Source organism: Lissotriton helveticus, chromosome 1_1, assembly GCF_964261635.1.
Source record: "Lissotriton helveticus chromosome 1_1, aLisHel1.1, whole genome shotgun sequence".
In the NCBI taxonomy this organism is placed as follows: domain Eukaryota; kingdom Metazoa; phylum Chordata; class Amphibia; order Caudata; family Salamandridae; genus Lissotriton; species Lissotriton helveticus.
In genome coordinates this window covers 1,235,711,918-1,235,733,112 of record NC_136057.1, presented here as the reverse complement: position 1 = coordinate 1,235,733,112, position 21,195 = coordinate 1,235,711,918, and positions in this window count along the sequence as shown.

Sequence of the window (21,195 nt, the reverse complement as noted above, 5' to 3'; positions counted from 1 at the left end):
TGTGAACAGGCCCGTTCACAGTTATGAAGATTTCAAACTTCAGGATTTATCTGTTCTTTTCAGTAGGAGTGTACTACAGAGCCAAAGGTCCAGGACCTTGGGAAGCTCATCTTGGTGATCAGTGCACATTCCACCAGAGGCAGCAGGACTCAAGCAGGTCTAGTTGCAGGATCAGGCAGGCCGTGTTGCAGCAGGTCAGCTGGAGAGTTGCAGGAAGGACTCTGAAGGTTGTTGTGTTTTTATAGCTCACACAGGAGGTCAGCCATTCGACCCTTGGAGAGACTCTGGTTTAGCCTGGGATGAAGTTAAGCAGGCCTAGTCATCCTTTTCAAAGAGCAAGGCAGTCCTCAAAGTGCAAAGTAGTTCTTTAGCAGTAGGGCAGTCCTTTTTCTGTAATGTCCATGATTTTTTTTTTTAATGATGTTTTGGCTCTAAAAAGAGGGCCACATAAAATACATAATACAAATACACAAATGGAAATAGAATAAAATACATAAAAACCCAAAGACAGTTTACAACAATTAACATCGGACAAGATAATCAGCAGCAAACACCTCCATATTTCATTAATAAATAGCTAAAAAAACCTTTAAAAAAATAAAAAATTTGGAAGCAAAACATTTCATTAGGGGGGAAATACAAAGCCTGTAAAAAGATATTCGCATTAAAAATGCCTAGTTGAAGACAAATCGACTTTAACCATTTCAACCGCAAAGAGCACAATGCAGAACATAAAAACAATACATGAGTGCGATCCTGCACGGCCATATTGCATAGGTTACATATCGAAGAAGATCCATACCATTTTGATAAAAGGAGATTTAAAGGTAATAAATCATGTCTTAGGAGAAACCATAGTCTTCGAACTCCATGTGGAATATTCCATGTCACATACGGTTGAGCAAGCTTTATTAAATAAGTATTAAGAAGGAGATCACATCCCCTCTTTTCTTGTAGGGCATTCTTATCCAATTTAAAACAGAGTTCCCACGAAGCCTGTTTCAGCAGGGATTTTAGCTGAGTCGGGGAATTTGTAAAAAGAGTACTTTCATCCAACTCTAAAAGTGTCACAGCTTTTCTAAAATTCCTAACTATTTGAGAAAACTCTTTAAAGCTGCCTAACAATTCTCCTTTAAGAAGAGCTCTCAATGATCCCGGTTCTCCTCTGGCCAAACTGGCCACCCATCTAACCAAAGCACACAATCCCTGAACCCAGCTACTCCTAAGGCCGAATTCAAGCCTATATGCGGCCAGCGAACAAGCTGTGTTGAGAGTAGATAAAGATCTTAATAATTTTCCTTCAACCCCAATGCTTCAGCTCTACGAGTTCTATTCCATATAGAAGCGTTGCAGGAATTTTTGCCCTAAACACCTCCAGTAAACAAGCAAAACGTCTTTTCCCTGTAGCAAAGTAAAGGGAACACAAACCTTTGCCATGTGCAAGGGCTTTACGCGAGTTATAATCAATATGGGGCTTCTCACTCAAATTGGCCGAAATTATTTTACCTAAAAAAGTATAAGATCTAACTACCTCTAATTTCTGACCACCAATGGATCATCCAAAATTTTCTGACCTGGATTTCTTCTTTCCTGAAATGCACATAATTTTGCTTTTAGAAGCATTTATCCTCATAAAGTGGGACTCAGCGAATAAATGTAGAGCCTGCAGACGATTAGCCAAACCCTTAGGTGTTAGATCAAGTATGAGGATATCGTCTGCATACAGCAAACAGGAAATAGAATAGCCCCCCACAACCGGGGCAATACCCGTACAAGCAGACAAAGAAGCTGGGAGATCAGCAATGTACAGGGAGAACAATAGTGGGGCGGAAAGGCAACCCTGTTTAAGTCCATTCAAGGATGGGATTAGTTGTGAAAGACCCCTTTCTCCACCTTGAAGCACACGACACCAGGTATCCGTATGAAGAGACCGTACAAGATCCAATAAAAGAGGCGGCATACCCAGTGCTGCTAATTTTCTCCACAGCGTAAGACGATCTACTTTGTCGAACGCTGTGGAGAAATCAATAAAAGCCGCAAACACCCCCCCCCTCGAACATGTATGTATTTGTCCGAGATCACCTGAAGGGCGGTGAGATTGTCTAGTGTGCCGTGCCCTTTGCGGAAACCAGTCTGTTCCAATGGTAAAATGTTATTTATTTCAACCCAATCATTAATTAATTTTAAAAGACACTTTGCAAAAACTTTTCCGATTGAATCAAGGAGGGCTATCAAACGGTAATTCATAGGCTTGTCCCTATCTCCCTTCTTAAATAATGGGACCAGTATGCTTCCCCTCCAAGAAGCAGGCACCATTTTAGAGATGAAGCAGGATCTAAACAATGGGAAAAGTATCTTACTCCATAGAGTCGGATCCTGCTTCAGAACCGATATGGGTAACTCATCGGGTCCCATTGCTCCAGAGGAGCGCATGTTCTTAATAGCCATTGCGATAATTTCTTCCGAAGGGGGGTCAATAGGAAGCTCAACTTCTTGAACAAACCCACTATCCTCTACCATTGTGCCATTCACAGCATATAGCTTTGAGATAAAAGAGGTCCATACCTCTTCAGAAATGGGGATAGGAAGAGGGCTAACTCTTACTCCACATCCCTTGCCAACTATAGACCAAAATTCTCTAGCCTTGCCATGCACAACGGCCTCCCTTAGACTTATCCACAGTGAGTCTTCTTTTTCTTTTTTATGTAATGCCCATGAGTGTTCTGAACAATGGCTATAAAGGTCCACTATTTATAGCAAGTGGAAGCCTTTGTTTGGGGGATTCCCTATACTACCCCCTCATCTGGTACTGGAAAGTTCTTCCACTGTCAAAGCTCTGAACTGTCTAGAGGTGATAATAGGCAGGCAGGCGTGGTGTCAGAGTCTTTTGTGTGTGCAGGAGGCACTCTGATTTAGACTGGGATGTCCGACATACGACTGCAGATATTTATTTATTTATTTACGTTCACCTTTGCTGTTGTATGTCCGACTCCACTACCCCCACCCAGCCCCGCCCCGTTCCGCCTCACTGCCTCACAGCATTACCTTTGCGAGCCACCACTGCTGCCAGGATATGTAAATCTTAAACCCACATGCTCTACTTTTTACAAATAATGCAGACAGCTCTTTCAGCTTGTAGGGCCTACCTTAGGGATGACCTTCAATTATTCAAAAGCATTGGCAAAGCCAACAGTTTAGTTTTTGCCAATGCAAGTTTTATAGGCTTTGTCAATATTCTTTAGGCCCGTTACACAGCAGTGCATGCTACTATTCAACATGGTTTAAAGTCAATGCAATTTTTTTATTACGCAGCAAGCATTAACTAAATCATAATGCTTTTTACTTTACTATAAGCCATGTTTCATTGGAATGTGGGTTGCTGTGCAAAATGGCTTGAGTGTAAACTGAAAACTAGGACCTCGCAGTCACCCCAAATAGAATGATAGAAGCGCTACTCGCTTTAGGGTAATACTTGCATTTACACACTTTACCCACCCTGAGCTCGATCTCCTGTCCTGCCCGCCCCGGTCCGACTCGGCAACCAGTGCCGTTGAGCGGAGGGCGGGTCAGGCAGAGCCAGGATACTTCCGCTATCACCGAGCGGTTAGCGCTCTAGTTGCTGCACGTTGGGAGGTACTTAGGCAGCGAGGAGCAGGCGGCATTTGCGGTAGGGAGGACGGTGGCAGTGTCTCCCCGACCCGCTGACGCCCAGGTCAAGAGCATTGATTTATGCAACTAATGATTTTAAAATTGTAAACAGTGGAATATTTTAATTAGCGCCGTGTTTTAAATACGCATATACTCATTGCTGAATGATAGAAGCGATACTCGCTTTAGGGTAATACTTGCATTTACACACTTTACCCACCCTGAGCTCGATCTCCTGTCCTGCCCGCCCCGGTCCGACTCGGCAACCAGTGCCGTTGAGCGGAGGGCGGGTCAGGCAGAGCCAGGATACTTCCGCTATCACCGAGCGGTTAGCGCTCTAGTTAATGCACGTTGGGAGGTACTTAGCCCCCTCGTCACAGCAGGCGCGCAGCGGTCGCGCGCAGCGAAGCGCCTGAGACGCGCCAGAGAGTAGCCCGTCTGCGCCCGTCCGCGACAGGACGTGGCTAGGGGCTATGGCAGTATTGTCTGGAGACACCAAGGTATCTAGGCTGATATATTCCTCACAGACCTTACGGTACTTATGCCCTAATCTGTCATCATATAATTGTACCCCTCCATTACACTGTTTCCCTGAAGGGCCATTTTCGTGTAGGTCTTGCCATACACAATTTCTGACGCAAAAAGTTCCCCTCCAACAATGTATTGATAACATCCCCATTACTTTGACTCTTGGAGGAAGCAACATATTGTGTAATGTCAGATCCTTAGCCAAACATGCTATTGAGGTTTGGGATCTTATTTCCACCTACAATGCAGATCTGTGTTTCTTAACTGAGACCTGGCTTAAACCACACACCACCCCCGCTATCACTCTTGGTATACCGGAGGGTTACAAGATTGTTAGATTCGATAGACCCCAAAAAATTGGTGGGGGAATAGCAATCGTATTCAAAGATAACATCTCTGTTTCGGTCCTCGACCAATGCTGTGGTCCTGACTTTGAGATGACGATCTTTAGGATTGGCTCATCCACTAAACATAGCAGGAAAGGAGCTCTGGTTTACCGCCCTCCTGGCCCTTTAAAAAATATGTCCAAACAGTTAGTGGAAGCATTAGCACCACATGTACGCCCAGATAAAGATTTTTTATTACTTGGGGATTTTAATATTCATAGTGACGAAGAAAATAACAGTGAGGTACAATCCTTTATGACTGACATATCTTTTTTTAGGACTAAAGCAATGCAATAGCGGACCTACACATCAAGCTGGACACACTTTGGATATGATAATAACTAATTTCACCGGCATTGAATGCAGTGAACCCAAACAATACCACTGGACAGATCACTTCATGCTTGAGTTTTTTATGCCGATGAATGATCCTCGACCTATCCCCCATGTCCATATTCCATCTAAACGTAGACAGTGGCATAAAATCACTAACCTCTCCTTTGAACAAAAATATCTTCCCCCTCCTGTTGTATGTACAGATGATATAAACTGCGCTCTTTTAAAGTGGGATTTAGCAATCAGTGACATAGTACAAAAAATTGCCCCGATAAAGACCTTCAAAACGAGCCTTGCTAGGAAACAAGAGGTCTGGTATTCGGAGGAATTGCGCAGTCTTAAACGTATGGCTAGAAAGTCAGAAAAGACATGGAGAAAATCTCATTTGGAAGGAGATAAAACAAATTATAAGATGGCTCTTAATATCTATCACAAAGCCATAAGATCTGCTCGCAAGAACCATGTCACCACCCAATTAGAGGCAGCTGGTAATGATTCGAAAACCCTTTACCAGATTGTTAATACATTCTTGAAGCCTATAGCTTGCGAAAGTGCAGACATGGCCTCACAACACCTTTGTGATGATATTTCAAGTTTCTTTACTGAAAAAATTGATGCTATCTATAATAAAATAGAGACACTTAATACTGACAAAAGTAGCCAGGATAATTCTGCTTTGGGGCAGTTAGTGTCTACTAATTCTCACTCCTTTAATGAATTCCCGGAAATATCACTGATAGAGGTCCAAAAACTGTTTACGGATATTAAAAGTGGAAGCCCAGCAGATTTTCTCCCAGCTAGACTTATGGGTCCTCTAGGGAGAACTCTGGGCCCTGATGTTCAGAGGCTAGTGAACCTCTCACTTTCATCTGGAGTCGTCCCACAATGCTGGAAAAAAGCCCTAGTCAGACCTATCAGGAAGGATACATCACTTCCTTGGACCAATCTCTCTAATCTTAGACCCATCTCCCTGTTGCCATTCTTAGGGAAAATCATCGAAAAGCACACCAATAAACATCTATCCTCCTATCTGGAACAATCAGGCAGCCTTGATCCATCACAGTCAGGTTTCAGGCCAAAATACAGCACTGAAACGGCCTTGCTGTCGGTAACAGACGATCTTCGGCAGTACCAGGACAAAGGCTATTCTGTTGTCCTGGTGCTGCTAGACTTATCGGCAGCGTTCGATGCCATCTCTCATAACATCTTGATCGAACGCCTGTCTGTGAGTGGAATCGGCGGTAGAGCACTGGAATGGATCAAGAGTTTTCTCTCCAACCGCACCCAATCTGTCACCATGAGTGACTTTAGGTCGGAGGAGGTTAACATCACCAAGGGGGTCCCACAAGGATCCTGTTTGAGTCCGACCCTATTTAACACATATGTGGCTCCCTTGGCAGATGTTACCAGAGCCTTTGGTTTCCATCCAGTGTCCTACGCTGAAGATACGCAGCTGCTCTTCCCTTTTAAACATCTTACTCCGGAGATTATACAATCTTTCTCCGAGGGGATGAAAGCAGTTGCAAGGTGGATGTCCTCCAATTTTCTCCAATGTAATGTTGGAAAAACGGAGGTGATGCTTTTCGGTGAAGCAAGGGTCCAATGGTCTCCTGACTGGTGGCCTCCTGATTTGGGCCCAGTCCCTGAGCCCAAAACAATAATCAAGAATTTGGGAGTCAGATTAGAATCGGAGCTGACCATGAAACAGCATGTCATCACCACCGTGGGATTTTGTTTCCACGTAATAGGTCTCCTCCGTAGGATTTTTCCTTTCCTTCCTGACTCCCACAGGAAAACCTTAGTTCAGGCTCTTGTCATCAGCCGCCTTGATTATTGTAATGGTCTCCTGGCAGGAGCAAACAAAGAGGTTCTGGACCGCCTGCAGGTGGTACAAAATACAGCAGCTAGGTTGGTGCTTAATGCACCCCCTAGATCCCCTTCTAAACCACTATTGCATAAACTACACTGGTTGCCAATACGGCAACGAGTGAAGTTTAAGACTTGCTGTATTATCCATAAAGGTCTTAATGAACTGGGACCAGAGTACCTGGCCAGTAAATTTGTTTCATATGTTCCTACCCGTACCCTTAGGTCTAGTGAACAGCTGCTGTTAACCATTCCTAAGATAACTAAATCAAGGTTAGGTGGTAGGGCTCTGTCCGTGGTAGGTCCTAACCTTTGGAATTCACTCCCGCTCTCACTGAGACAATGTCAGAATCACCTCAAATTCAGAAAATGCTTGAAAACTTTTCTGTTTAGTTCATTTTAACCAAGTATCCTGTTGGATCTTGGTAGCTCCTCTGTTACATATTTAACTTCATTTGCCTTTTCTCAGTTTCTTTACTGGTTGTCACCAGCGCGGAGATATTCCTGCGGGAATTTATTCATAGCGCTCTACAAACATGCAAATAAATAAATAAAAATAAATAGTGGATGTTTCACTATGAAGGGACCAGCAGTCTCTATATAAGATGGCTAAATCCCCAACTCTGCCAACTGGGCGATCCACCCGATGGATTTTGTAGCCAGCTGGAGTGGCCAAGGCCACAATAGGGTTAGAAAACATGTCCAGCCAGGTCTCAGTGATATACAGTAGATCTAGCTAGTAATCAGAGACCAAGTCTGCAACATCAACATAATGCTTCCTCAAAGATCTAGCATTAATGAGGCAGGCGCTAACGCTCCCCTGCATACGTGAGTCAGCAGACATGCTATGATAAGAAAACGTAGTTGTGGGAGAGAACCCACAGTCCACACAGACTGTGACACTAATAGAACCTACCAGGTTGTCGCTGTGAGATGGACATAAGAGGGTTCTCAAGGATTTTAAAAGCACGCTCGAATTATGGATGATATTTTTGTTATCTGAGTCAAATCTGTCAGAATGACTCGCCCTGAGCACTGACTTAGCGCTGACAGGCGCAGACAGGTATGTTTGCCTTAGGCGTGCCTTCGGCGCGCCCGCAGCGCCCGCCCACTGCGCGTTCGACCAGGGCACATTTACATAGAGTTTAGCTAATGCGGTGTGCAGCGTGCAACGACTGGACCACTGACCGCGAGGAATGCGAGTCACGTCCAAAATGGCCGCTACCCGGTAGTGGCTTCTGCAAAGTGTGCTGCAGTGGCGTGGAGTCTAATACACTCCGAGTGCAGTACAAAAGATGCCACAGAACATAACACAATTAGCAATTTTTAAAAGTCTGCTTAGATCTGTCCAGAGTAAAATCACGAATAAAACATTCCCCCCAATTCCCAATTCATAACAGGCTGCCCAACTTAGTAATTATTTTAAGATCGAGGGTAAACGAAAATGACCTTTCTAAAGCACCGCACAGCCGGACTGAGCCCAATTAAGTAGGAGTTTGCCCAATGCCGGTGTGCAGCGTGCAGCAACTGGACCGCTGACTGCAGGGAACGCGAGTCACATCCAAAATGGCCACTACCCGGCAGTGACGTCTGCAAAGTGTGCTGCAGTGGCGTGGAGTCTAACACACTCCGAGTGCAGTACAAAAGATACCACAGAACATAACACAATTAGCAATTTTTAAAAGTCTGGAAGATCTGTCCAGAGTAAAATCATGAATAAAACATTCCCCCCAATTCCCAATTCATAACAGGCTGTGCAACTTAGTAATTATTTTAAGATCGAGGGTAAACAAAAATTACCTTTCTAAATCACCGCACAGCCGGATTGAGCCCAATTAAGTAGGAGTTTGCCCAATGCCGGTGTGCAGTGTGCAACGACTGGACCGCTGACTGCGAGAAACGCGAGTCACGTCCAAAATGGCCCCTACCCGGCAGTGGCTTTTGCAAAGTGTGCTGCAGTGGCGTGGAATCTAACACACTCCGAGTGCAGTGCAAAAGATGCCACAGAACATAACACAATTAGCGATTTTTAAAAGTCTGCTTAGTCTTAAGTCCAGGAGCTTTGCTCCCACAACCCAGTGGCCTGCTCATCAGCAGCCACCAACCAGAGGCCCCCTATCCCCCATTGGATAACATTGGGCCTCAGCAATCTGCACCCGGCCGCTATAGTGCAGCTGAGGGTGTAACAACAGTACATCCTTGACCCTGGGGGACCCCTGAGTCTAACCCCAGAACACCAACTCCCACAACAAAGTACTTACCTTTAAGCCCAATAACACTATTTTCCTCCATAGCATAACATTGACTCTTTTTCTATGAAAAGTTTCTAAGTGTGACGTTGGAAAACCTAAAGAAATTCTTTAAAATTGTACTAACTAACAAAAAAGCTTTTACCTTCCTGTTTACAGTAATGTCCCAGTGCAGTATCCAGGTATACTACACTGTATACTACACTGTATAAGAAAAGCAATGGACTGGTCATTTTACTAAAAAGCTCATTCAAAGTATATATGTTCGGTATTTTCAAAGCATTGCATTTCTCAGTAACAATACTGTAACACTTGGGCACTTTGCACAGGTGAGCACGGCATAGGTCCACACATTCTATAGTCGGAAAGAATGACAGTTAAGCCAGATGTTTAATAGGCAGCATGTGTACCACACAGAACAATTTCCAAAGGGGCACTGCACTCATGTAATGGCTCCATTAGAATGTTTTTGTTCATGGCCTTCCAGTTGGCTGACACAAGTCTTTTATTAAGTAGGTGGCCAGCCTGTTAGTCAGCCATGTCTATTAGCTATTGTCCATTCCCATATATTTTCCTCCTTAAGGCGAGAACTACCAATAGTCTGCTAACTTTGTCTTGGGGGCACATTCTGATGGATATTCTGGCAAAAAAATGTCTGTATAGCAGAAAACCAACATTAGGAACGCAAACTAATTATTTTCTCCCCATCCGTATCATCAATATGAGATGCATACTAAATAATTTTACTACATATTTTTGGCCCACCTCTCTATAATCCATTAATATTATTATGAATAATTGGACAACAAAGGAATGATTGAGGAGACAAATTATTATATTGTATCTGTGACAACCATTGATACTGTTGTCGATTAATCAAAATGCAAATTGCGAAACACATTTTTCTGTATAGTCTACACAATATGTTGAGACTGATGTCCATTTCTGCGATTATGCAAATTGTTTTTGTAGGTGATTGGACACCCACTTTGTGATGGTTTTAACAAAGGGAAAAAACTTTCATATGTTACCAGCCAACCCAAAAATCTGCATAAATCCGACCAAGAATGCTACTGTGATCTTCTTTCAATGAGGAATGAGGCACCTTTTCCCTGTGTTGAGTACAGTACTTGCACCCATATAACTGGCACTGGAGCAGTGCTGTAGGTGAAAGTAACCCGCTTATTTGAATGGAGATTGCACTGTGATTGGCTGGCCGCAACAGGAAGATAAATGTTACAGCCACCATTTCAGGACACAGGGTCCCTGTTTCCTAAACAGCCACGGGCCGTGCAGGTAACAGCGTTGGAGCAGTGGGGCTGCATTGGGGGGATTTCGAAGGATGATGCAGAGGGAAAATTAATTATTTATTTAATTTTCCCTCTGCATCGTCCCTCAAAATCACCCCCAACGCATCCCTGCAGCCCCAACGCTCCACCGCTGTTACCTGCACTGACCCTGGCTGGTCCTAAATATTTTTTTTTTTAAAGTTAAAACCCTAACTCCCTAGACCTTGGGGGGGGAGGGGGGAGCTGTCCCAAAGGGAGCCTCCCTAGAGCCAATTTTTTAAGAGAAATGTTTTGGGTTGCTGTGATCCAGAGGACTATTGTGGGAACCAGTGGGACTCTTGTTCTTCAGCAGGCGTCACACATGAGCGCAGAGGCCCGATGATTCCTGCGAAAATCCTGCAAAATGGGGAAACCATTTAAAAGAGGGGGGCATGAGTGCCTGTGGTGGGTTGGCCCTACAGCTAATACATGCCGAGCACCTCCGTGTGTGGTGGGTGTGGGCACCCACAGGGGATGGCGCAAGACCAGGCCAAAAGCCAGGCCCTGCGGCCACCCCGAAGTTGCCTAAGGTCTGTGTGCTACAGGGGTGTCAACCACAGCGGGCTGGGTACAGGCCCTGCGACCAACCTGCGCTGCTCACAGATTATTGTCTGTGTGTGGCAGGGGTGTTTGCCCACGGGGTTGGGCACGGGGCCTGGCCACAGGCAATGCCTTGCGACCAACCTAATATCATGTAGAGCCATAGTTATGTATGGTGATAAAACATTACTTCATGTAGAAATTCCCAGAAAAAAAACAATGGTTCAAGTGACGTTTTAGGTACGTGAAAATGTCAGTTTAAACATTCCATGTTAAACTAAAGAAAAGCACTGTGATTTATCAGATATAGTTATTTCAAGTAGCTGTGACTCGCACCCTCGCTGTGCACCGCTTATGACCTCACGTATTACATCACTCATGATATATTCTATCACATTATTGATAGCATCAGTACGACATATGAAATTACATAATTGATGACATCACTGTGCATGGTGAGGGCGTGAGTTATAGTTACTTGAAATATCTATAACTGATGAATTTAAATGTTTTTTAGTTGAAAAGGTTTTGTGTAAACTGTCATTTTCAGCTAACTATAACCTTTCAGCGATATATATATATATATATATATATATATATATATATATATATATATATATATATATATATATATAATTATCTTGATACAGGAGTCCCAACAGCATGCAAATCGTCCTGTCACTGTTCCTGGTGTTGCAGACATGACTCATAAATAAGGTACGCCCACAATTCCCAGTGTATAACACAGAGCAGTGAGTTGTGCATAAAATATAATGTTTTCTTTTCTTCGCAAAGCTCACGTATTTGCAAAGATAAAAAAAGATGCAAGATAGGCTTAAAAGCAAGCGATTATTTGGAGGCGGAACATCTAAAGTGCAGCCTTGTGAGTAACGAGTGTTTGTGCTGTTCCCACATAAAACCCCTCGGCAGCTTATTACATTGCACTTTATTGAAAATAGCACAGTTTATCATAAATCCAATTTCCATTCTGACACAGCATAGCATTCAGGCTGATGGCTGGATCAGGGCTGCTGATTGATCTTTCTTGCTTCAGTGCAATGTACTGCAGCTCTGTCTTGTAGCATTATCCACTTACTTACATGTACCTTCAAAATGGAAATCATATTTTATCCGTAAAGATTCATAAAATGAAAAGGGAGCATGTTTAATTAACAAAATAATACATCCCTTGGCTACGTGTACCAGATGGTTTCTGGTAGGCGGGGAGAAATGAGGACAAAGGATAAGATGCTTGGAGCAAAGTTGGCACAAATGTTGCCGGCTTGGAGAGAAAAGTTGTGCTGCTTGAAGGTCACATATCCACCAACACACAGCTGTCAACTGGCTCTAAGTCATGAGGGTGAGCAGTAAGAACCTCAATACAAATTGCCTTTATTTTGAAAGTTAAGCTTGCAACTTACGGCCAAAACTGCTGACTTTGCAGCTGCGGAACCAGGTTCTAGTCTCTGCGTGGGCATAGCTTTGTGTGAAAGGGGCAGATGTATCAACATCCGTGTTTGCGATTCTCAAATAGCGATTTTTTGAGAATCGCTATTTGAGAATTGCAAAATGGGATGTACTTAAAAATTCGCAATTCTTTTGCGAATTTTTAATATTTCTTAATTGCGATTAGCAAATTGCGAAATCGCATTCCTATGGGCCAGGAGGCCCATAGGAATGATTGGGAAGTCATTCTCAATTTGCGATTCGCAATTTGAAAATCGCAAAATTGAGAATATTTTCAAGGGTGCAAGGGTGTCATAAGGACACCCTAATGCACCCCTGAAATGTACATGTATGTGTGCCACATGGCACCTTTACAAATGCCAAAAAGTGCATTTATGAAAGAAATCGCAAATTACCACCAACTTGAACTCGCATAACTTGGGTGCTTGATACATAGCATTGCGATTCCTTAAATGCTTACGCAAAATTAAGGAATCACAAATTTTCCGATGCGATTTCCCTACTACATCCCGTTTTGCGAATTTTTACTTGCAAACGCTGCTTTATTGCGATTTGCAGCGTTTGCGAGTAAAAATTCTGTGCATACATATGCCCCCAAATCTCCCCGCGCCTACCAAGAAATGAATGTGTCCTTGTGTAACGTAACAGGTTCTCGTAAAAGCGCTCCAATACCTTCGGGTCGAGTTCGTGCTGTATAAATCTGCAAAAAAAAAAAAAAAAGTCTTAAAATACAGGTACCACTCTGTGCGGAATAGACTAGTTGCGTTATTACCTACCAGTTCGGAGCTCTGCACTTCAGAATTGGTGATAAATGCTAAATGGTTTCTCCAGGTAGAAGCTGCAAAACTCACAATTCCTTACATTCTTCTCAAACTCCACCGAAGATATTGTCGCGATTCCAGAGCTATAATTTGTGCTGAAATTAGTATTTTTTGTAACAGTATCAAATTTGACTGTTATCAGCATATACCGACAAAAACGGCTAAAAACCACTCAGACTAAAAGTCACCCTCGTTGCATGAGGCCAGTTGACAGTTTTAGAGGCAAGATTTAGCTGTGCAGTGAATGATATATAGCTCTGACAGTTCTTATATGAAAATACCACCAGGAGGTCTGACATATTTATTTAAATTAAGCTGATAGACGAGGACAGGTGTACTGAATAATAAAGTGAGACAGTCGCATAGCATTATCCTGTAAACAGGTGACGAATGCATAAGATTTGTTAATTAAATTGAAAGAAAACACTATGTAATGTATTTTTATTGATAACTTTGCACCATTTGGTAGAATTGTAAACACGTGCATTCTTATCACTATCTATTGATATGGGCGGGTAATAAACTAGCTTTAGCACTCAGGTGAATTCATGTTTTGGATATCGCTGTGATTTGTGTGCGACAAAAACTACCAATTATTTCGTTAATACCGTAGTCTTTTGGGCGCTAGATAATAAACTGCTCAAACATTATCATAAATTCTCTTAAAACTACCCAGTAACCACACACTGCACCTTGTCAGTATTCAAAAGTACAGACCCATCATTGAAATGAAAAAAAGGCTAAATATTTAAGAAAACAGCATCAAACCGCAAGAACACATAAGAGTGTGACTTTTAGGCCCACATTTATCTGAATTCCAGCCCCTTTACAGGAGAACTGTCACACTTCTAGAGGTAAATTAACTCCTGACAATTGCTTTACTTATCTATGGAGAAGTTTGATAGGTGTCTCCTTTTGGTTCCTTCAGAGAGATTGTCAGAATAGTGAATAAACAAATTTGGGAGGATGTGAGATTTAGTGCCCAGATAGACGAGTGATTCAGAGTTGCTGAAATTCTCTGAACGCAAATCATGTTCTATGTTTAATGCACTTAACAGAAACTCTGGATACTTTCATTTTCAACAGATTGTTAAATAATCTGATGGGCCAAATATGAGGAATGGCTCTAGTTGGGCTGTAGTTTGGTGTCTGTTTTTGCAGGTATATTGGCCTTTGCCCAAGTGTGCTTAACGGACTTTCCACAAAACCTTATACTTGATCCTGGTATTGACGGAAGCCAATAGAGTGCTTTAAAACAATGACTTGTATGGGTCCACTTACAAAGTTTAAGGCAAAGTCTGGCAAAGCCTTTGGAAGCTGGCAAGGAGTTATTTAAAGAAGTCAGAATAGATGACATTCAGATAGGAAGAGGCACAGGATGACATATTACATCATCATGACGATGTGGTCAATATCAAGGAGTGTGGGTGTACGTTTACATCCTTTGGCAAGGTGTTGGCTTGTGCGAGAATGAAGTTTTGGCATCCAAATGAATCACCATGTTCCTTTCTTTTGGTGATGTGTAAGATGGGATTCCAAGGTTTATACGATAGACAAATGGTAGTGAATTGGATGGCATTGATTTATGACCTTGACAAGCAGAAAGCACCAGGATTTGGTTGTTCACTTCTGGAAGCTCGAGGTGATTTCTCATAAGGAATGTTTGCTAAGACTGACTGAAAGTGTAACGCAGGACACTTGGGAGTTAAATATGTGTCTTACCCCATATCCCATCCTCTTGTACACATTTTGAAATGTTTCTCCTTCTTTATAATAGAGTGATTATCTGTATTTCATCCAAATTAACATCAAGGGAAAGCTTTTTCCTTCATTACAGGTATCATAAGCAAAAGCATCTGCAGCCCCTTCTGTAATACCAAAGGGCCCTGGAGGCGCACAAAGTGGGTGCAAATGCCTGTTTTGCCCCCAGGGCACTTTATGTAATACAGCCCCTGAAGAGACACCTCTTTAAAGAAAAGTACATCACAATCCAGTAACAATCCAACAACTAGTTACCTCATCATTGACTGTATGCTGTACAATGCTATGCTGCCTTTATGACTAGATATGTGCTGTACATATTCATATACACTGAGGGATGGAGCGAAGGGAACACCCACTGATTCTATTTCCCAATCAATATCACAGAATACATCTGGATTAATGAGTAAGATAATGGCTCACATAATCAAGGATCCATCTAGTTGTGACATATTGTTCTGGCCGATATTTTGTAGCATGATTCATCGCAGGGCACTTTTCACACCTAAAATATTGGCTTCGATTTGTGTGGGCTCAACCAGTAGTCGGGAGAACGAGGTATTATAATTCGGGATTAGGGAATCTGGGTTAAAACTGTCTAGACTGGATACTGAACCGTATCGATTTTATTTCTGGGTTCCCCCGACAGGTTTATTAATTTCATTAATTCAACGTGAGATGGCCTTGGAGTATTATCACCCTATCATCAATTCAATCTCAACATGTTTTCGTCAATCCTTCGTACCTATATTGGGTCAACTGCCTTCTTTAGGACTATTAGATCCCTTAAACTCTATTGACCTTACTATACCTGTGATCAGCCAGTTGGCAGGATAAGGTTAAGTCAAGAGAAGAAACTCTTATAAATGACATAAGAGAGTTGTTACTCGCTTTTCGTTAAGCCTCTGTTTTTTTACAGGTTTTTAAAAGGTTACTGGGTTTGCACACGTGCATCTCCCTGTAGTCAAACAGTCTTCAGAGATGAATGCCCCCAAATTGCCCTGTGAAACTCTCTGCAGATCGACAGATAGGTAACATGTTGACGTTGTATAAATGATATTGTGATAATACTCCAAGACCATCTAACTCTGAATTTTTAAACTGTGTCTGGTGTAACCAGAAATAATATTGGTAAGATTGAGTACCACCGTAGACAGTTTTAACCCATGTTTCCTGATCCTAAATAGAATATACTGTGCTCACAATACTTGTGCTATACATACACTACTAAAATACATACTCATTCCTGACAAGACAACTTTAAAATTCTGAGCTGGTGAATGTGCTGACATTAATTAAAAATAGATAACCACTGAAACATCTGTCTTTTACATTTCTAGAAGGCCTTCTAGCTTTGTGCATCCTGCCACTGTAGTTCCTTTTCTATGTCAGTAGTTGCTGTCATTAGAGTATTTTTGTGTCGATTGTAGATGCCAATTTGTAGTTCTATATCTATGTCTCTGGTAGCATGTTTGGATTTTGGTTCTGAAATTCGGGTCACCCTGTGCCTCCCTCTTTCTGGGAGGGAAAGTGTTTCAGAGAGTGGGCCATGCAAATTGTTATGTTTAACATGCTCTGCTCCTGAACAGGTTGCAAACTTTGGGAAGCTCCAGAGCCAGACTCCGATGGCTGTCAAGCTTTGGTAAAGCCTATAGATCTGTCTAATTGCTAAGTGAAAATTCTTCTTCAATCAAGAGGGAGTTTTTTGTGCAATTAAGTGCATAAATGGATATGTAAGAATTTATAAATATTTGTATGGATGAGTGAGTGACAGTGGTGGATGGTGACAGTTGAAAGTGGTGAGCCGTAAAACAATTGTCGTACTGCACTGCGGCGATAGAGTGTAGTGAGCGAGCCCGGACCACCCATGGGGAGTTCGGGGGAAAGGGGCTCTTTACTGCAACAATAGAGCAAAGCACCACGGAGCATACCATGCAAAGCGCAAAGAGCACACCCAATCCATGCACCCAGCAGGTCATATAACGTGCCACACCAAGAGAACATTAAAGCTACACATTCAGTGCAATAAACCAATAGAGCATCTGATGTCAAGTGCCAGCCTAATGCTGACAGGAGGGGAGGATGAGAACACCCCATGCACTGTACTTTAACATTTAAAAAATAAAACCTGAAAAAGCACGAATATTAGATCATGAACAGGTATGTTGTTGTTTGAACAAGGCCCATATTAAATTGTTCAAAGTGTTCTACTGAAGAAACTGCATTAAAGGAAAGCGTTGCATTGTGCACTGCACCCAAATGCTTCATTCAAATAAACTCTTTTAAGGTATTCATTTTCTTCAGAGAGCTTTGATATTAATAAACACGTTTATTTTGTTCTGAAATTAATAAAGTTAGGCTAGTCAGGCCTGTGATTTCCAAATTCTTTCTAGTCTTTGCCTCAATGTATGATTGTCTCGAGGAGTAAAAACAGTGCTGCATGTGACGAAGGTCAATTTCCATGATAATTGAACACAAATATTTGAATTTAGTTAAGAGTGATATTACTATATCAGAGTATAAAGTAACACCACATATCTGCACAGAAAAGGTGTGCCTGTTAGCACTGCAACCGGCCTTGCAGTCTTTAAGTGAGGGCCTGGCTGGAGACTAGGCAACAGTGCAGCTTGAGGCAGAGACGGTGCTGGGGTTAGTCCTGTCAGATTGTGAGAAAGAACACGATTCTGGGTCCTTCCTGTGGGTCCAAAAACATGGGCTCTGCTCAGGGCCGGACTGGGAAACAAAACCAGCCCTGGAAAAGTGCTCTGCCAGCCCCCCCCCCACTCTGGGGGGTGGTGGGTGGGGGGGGGGGGGGTTGAAGGTGCCGCCGAGCGCTTTGCTAGGGCCGGTTTTCGGCCGATTTTGTTGCAGGGCCGATTTTGCAGCTAAGCTGCAAAAACGGCCCTCTAACAAAATCACCCCCCAGGGGCTCAAAACCGGCCCCCACCCTTGCGGCGCACCGGGAGATTGCCCGGTGCCGCTATGGCCAGTCCGGGCCTGGCTCTGCTGCTGTGCCGGGCGCCTGCCAAGTGTCCCGCCTTCAGCAGACGGCTGTAAGAAAACGAGTGCTCTGTGCATACTTGCGTGACTAAAATATTGGCATTTATGTAATACATTAATTTTGAGTTATCTCCCTCTTCAGTCTTTACCGCTCTCTTTTTCAAGAAGGTAAACTCGCATTGAGTGTTTTTCTGTTCGCCCCGCCCCTGTACTATGATTCAAGCAGATACAACACTAATATAAAGAAAGAAAAAAACCGGTAGGATTCCTTATTTGTTTTATTACAAAACATGCTTCGGCGTTAATAACACAGCCCTCCTAACGTAGGACATTAGTGATGCAGCACGAGTTGCACCTTGTTGGACATGTTCCTTTTCAGTGCTTTAATGCTACTACTCGTGCAAATGAGAAGTTGGGCTATAGAAAATCTCCAAGCTTATGCAGTGCACCAAATTTCAAACGGGACTTCACTTCACAGGTCCTAACTTAGCTCTGTGGAACAGAAGGGTGCAGGTGCACGGATTTGCATATTCAAGCTACCGCTGTGCTATTTGATTGTGCATGCTATCAGCCACGGCCGGCATGCTCTGGGAGAGAGATGAGGTGGGGGGGAAGGTGTTCATGGGTGCCAGGTAGGGAATAGAAATAAAACTTTACCACCTACCTTACTCCCGGAGTACTGGGTACCGTGTGGCCTCCACTCCTGGATGGTGTGTAAGAGGTGTGGGTGTTATGAAGTGCCACCACCCTCGTGGGCACCCAAGCCACTACTCAGTTATTCCTGGACCTGCCCTCAGGCTCAGGCTAGCGGTGTATCAGCCAATCCTGGCACTGCTTGCAGGGTCAGGATTGGCTAGGAGCAGGGTGAGTCACCGCCCATTATGAGACCCGTGGGCTGCTGTATGAAGCACCCTTGGGTCCCTCCTTCGCCAGTTGCTCTGCGGGGAAGGTGGTGTGCTGCGCATGTTCGGGCTGGTCATAAAAATGACCAGCCCAAAAACAGACATGCACACTAGTGATGCCGCGCTGCAACGTTGAGTCTGTCACTCAAGCTGCTGCAGCCCCACCACCTCGGCCGTCCGCGCCTGACTGCTTGCCTCGAGTCGGGCGTCAATCCGAGACTTTGTTTTTAATTTATATTTACTTAAGGTAGTTGGTGGTGGTGACGGTGACGGTCGGTGGGGCAACGCCCCAAAAGCCCCAATGGATGCACCGCCACTGGTGAGTGACTCATTGCATGGACAATTAATATGAGAGTGAACACATTAATGGTTAAATATGTGAGTGCACGGATGGGTAAGGAAAGATACACTTATCTTATTCACTGAGGACTCAGCAGAAAGTATGAAAACAATGACCACCATTATTATTCGGTGTCATCATTATGTCACAGATCCACACATGATACCTATAATGGATATCTTATGCTTGTCTTGTCTGCCATATTCAACTAGATATGCATGCAAACAATGATTTGCACGCTATCAAAAACACACATCAGCACAAGACACAATAATGTTAGGTTTTTATGGCACAAATGCATTCTCATTGCTAGCGCTCCTGCTTCCTAACAACTCACACGTTATAGACTCAAGTTACTTCCTGCCAACAGATGTGCCCTCAATTACTATGCCTATTAAATATACCCAGGAAACCCGAGCTGAAGCCCCAATACAAGATGGTGATATACTACCAATATACTACAACACATTGAAACATCAGCATCTCACAATATCAATACACTGAAACATTTAAAAAAACTCATATACAATAACGAAACAAAAGAACCCACAACAAAAGATAAAACACACAAGAAGACAACACATTTGTGCTGTTGTTGTTTTGTTGTGGTGTTGTGTTGCATTGCCTTGTGTTACAATTACGTTATGTGTTGTATTAATGTGTTGTTTGTTGCTGTGATGTATTATTGGATTGTTCCAGGGTTGTATTTTATTGGCTTTGTTTTGCTACTGTGATGTGTTGTAATTGTTGTATTGTGTTTTTGATATTTGTTTGTCATGATTGTTGCCTTGTTGAGCTTTGCAGTTATTGTGGTTGTGCTCTGTGTTGTTTTCTTTTGTTAAGTTATTGTTGTTGTGTTGTATTGTTGCTGTGTGCAGTAGCATTGTGTTAATATTGTTGTGCTATTGTGTGTTGTTATGTGTAAGAAATGGGGATTTTTTGTTGAGGGTGGTACTCAAGCAACAACCACAATTCTTTTCATGGTGAACCACAAAAAGTCACTATTTGAACCTGTGACTAACCCTCTGGTAGCTTGACAAAAAAATCTGTCATACTTAACATAGAGGCTTAATGTAAAATATTTATGTAGCACTTAAACTGTAATAAAGTGAAAACCCAACACAAGAATAATCCCACACCTACTTATCAAAAGAGAGTACATTTTAATTAATTATTTGAGACAAAAAATCCCAAAATCCAATCAGTAGAATGGAGATATGCAATTTCAAAGATTTACGGTAAGTATAGCACCTAAAAGCTCAAAGCAGCACTTGTGGTTATATGGTTGTATGAGATGGGGTGAAAGTCACAAAGTCAGGACTGCGATGGAGCACGGGCTAGATACAGGGACCAGGTTAGTACCCCTGAAGAAGTTACCTTCTCAAAGTCCAGTCCGAACAGTCCAGTTCGCATTCGAGGAGTCCGGGAGGAGCAGGGAGAATGTTGCAGATGGTTGTCATTGCAGCGTGAAGAGCCGGCTAAGCATCGCGGATGGTCTTACCTTTAGGGCAAATATCTTATTGGATGTCATGGATGGTCGTTGCTGGTGCTTCACGGTGGCTGTGACTGTGGGCAGTCAATGCTCAAGTGCGAAGGGCCGATCTCACATTGCTGATCATCGCTGACGGTCGCTGTAGCATGAAGATCCAGGTTCAATGTAGCTTCATGTTGGAGGGTCACGCTGGTGGCAATATCTTGGCACTAGCTCCCCCATTTGTGGCCACAAAATGTCCAAAACCTCAGTATTTCTCTTTTTCTTTTAGGAGGAGCTGAACTAATGCCACACCAAGGGTCCAGGACCTGGGAGGCACCTCTTGGGTATCATGTATTCACTCTAGTAGAGTCCAGCAGGACTCAGGTAGGTCCCGTTGCAGGTCCAGTGTTGTGTAGTTCCTATATTCCCAATAGGCTCTGCGCATTGGAATAATATATCCTATAGATTAGACTTAGGACTGAGGTCGACTAGGTCTCTATCGAATATACTAAACCTAATAGTGAGTGCCAGCTAGCTCAGATGCCACTA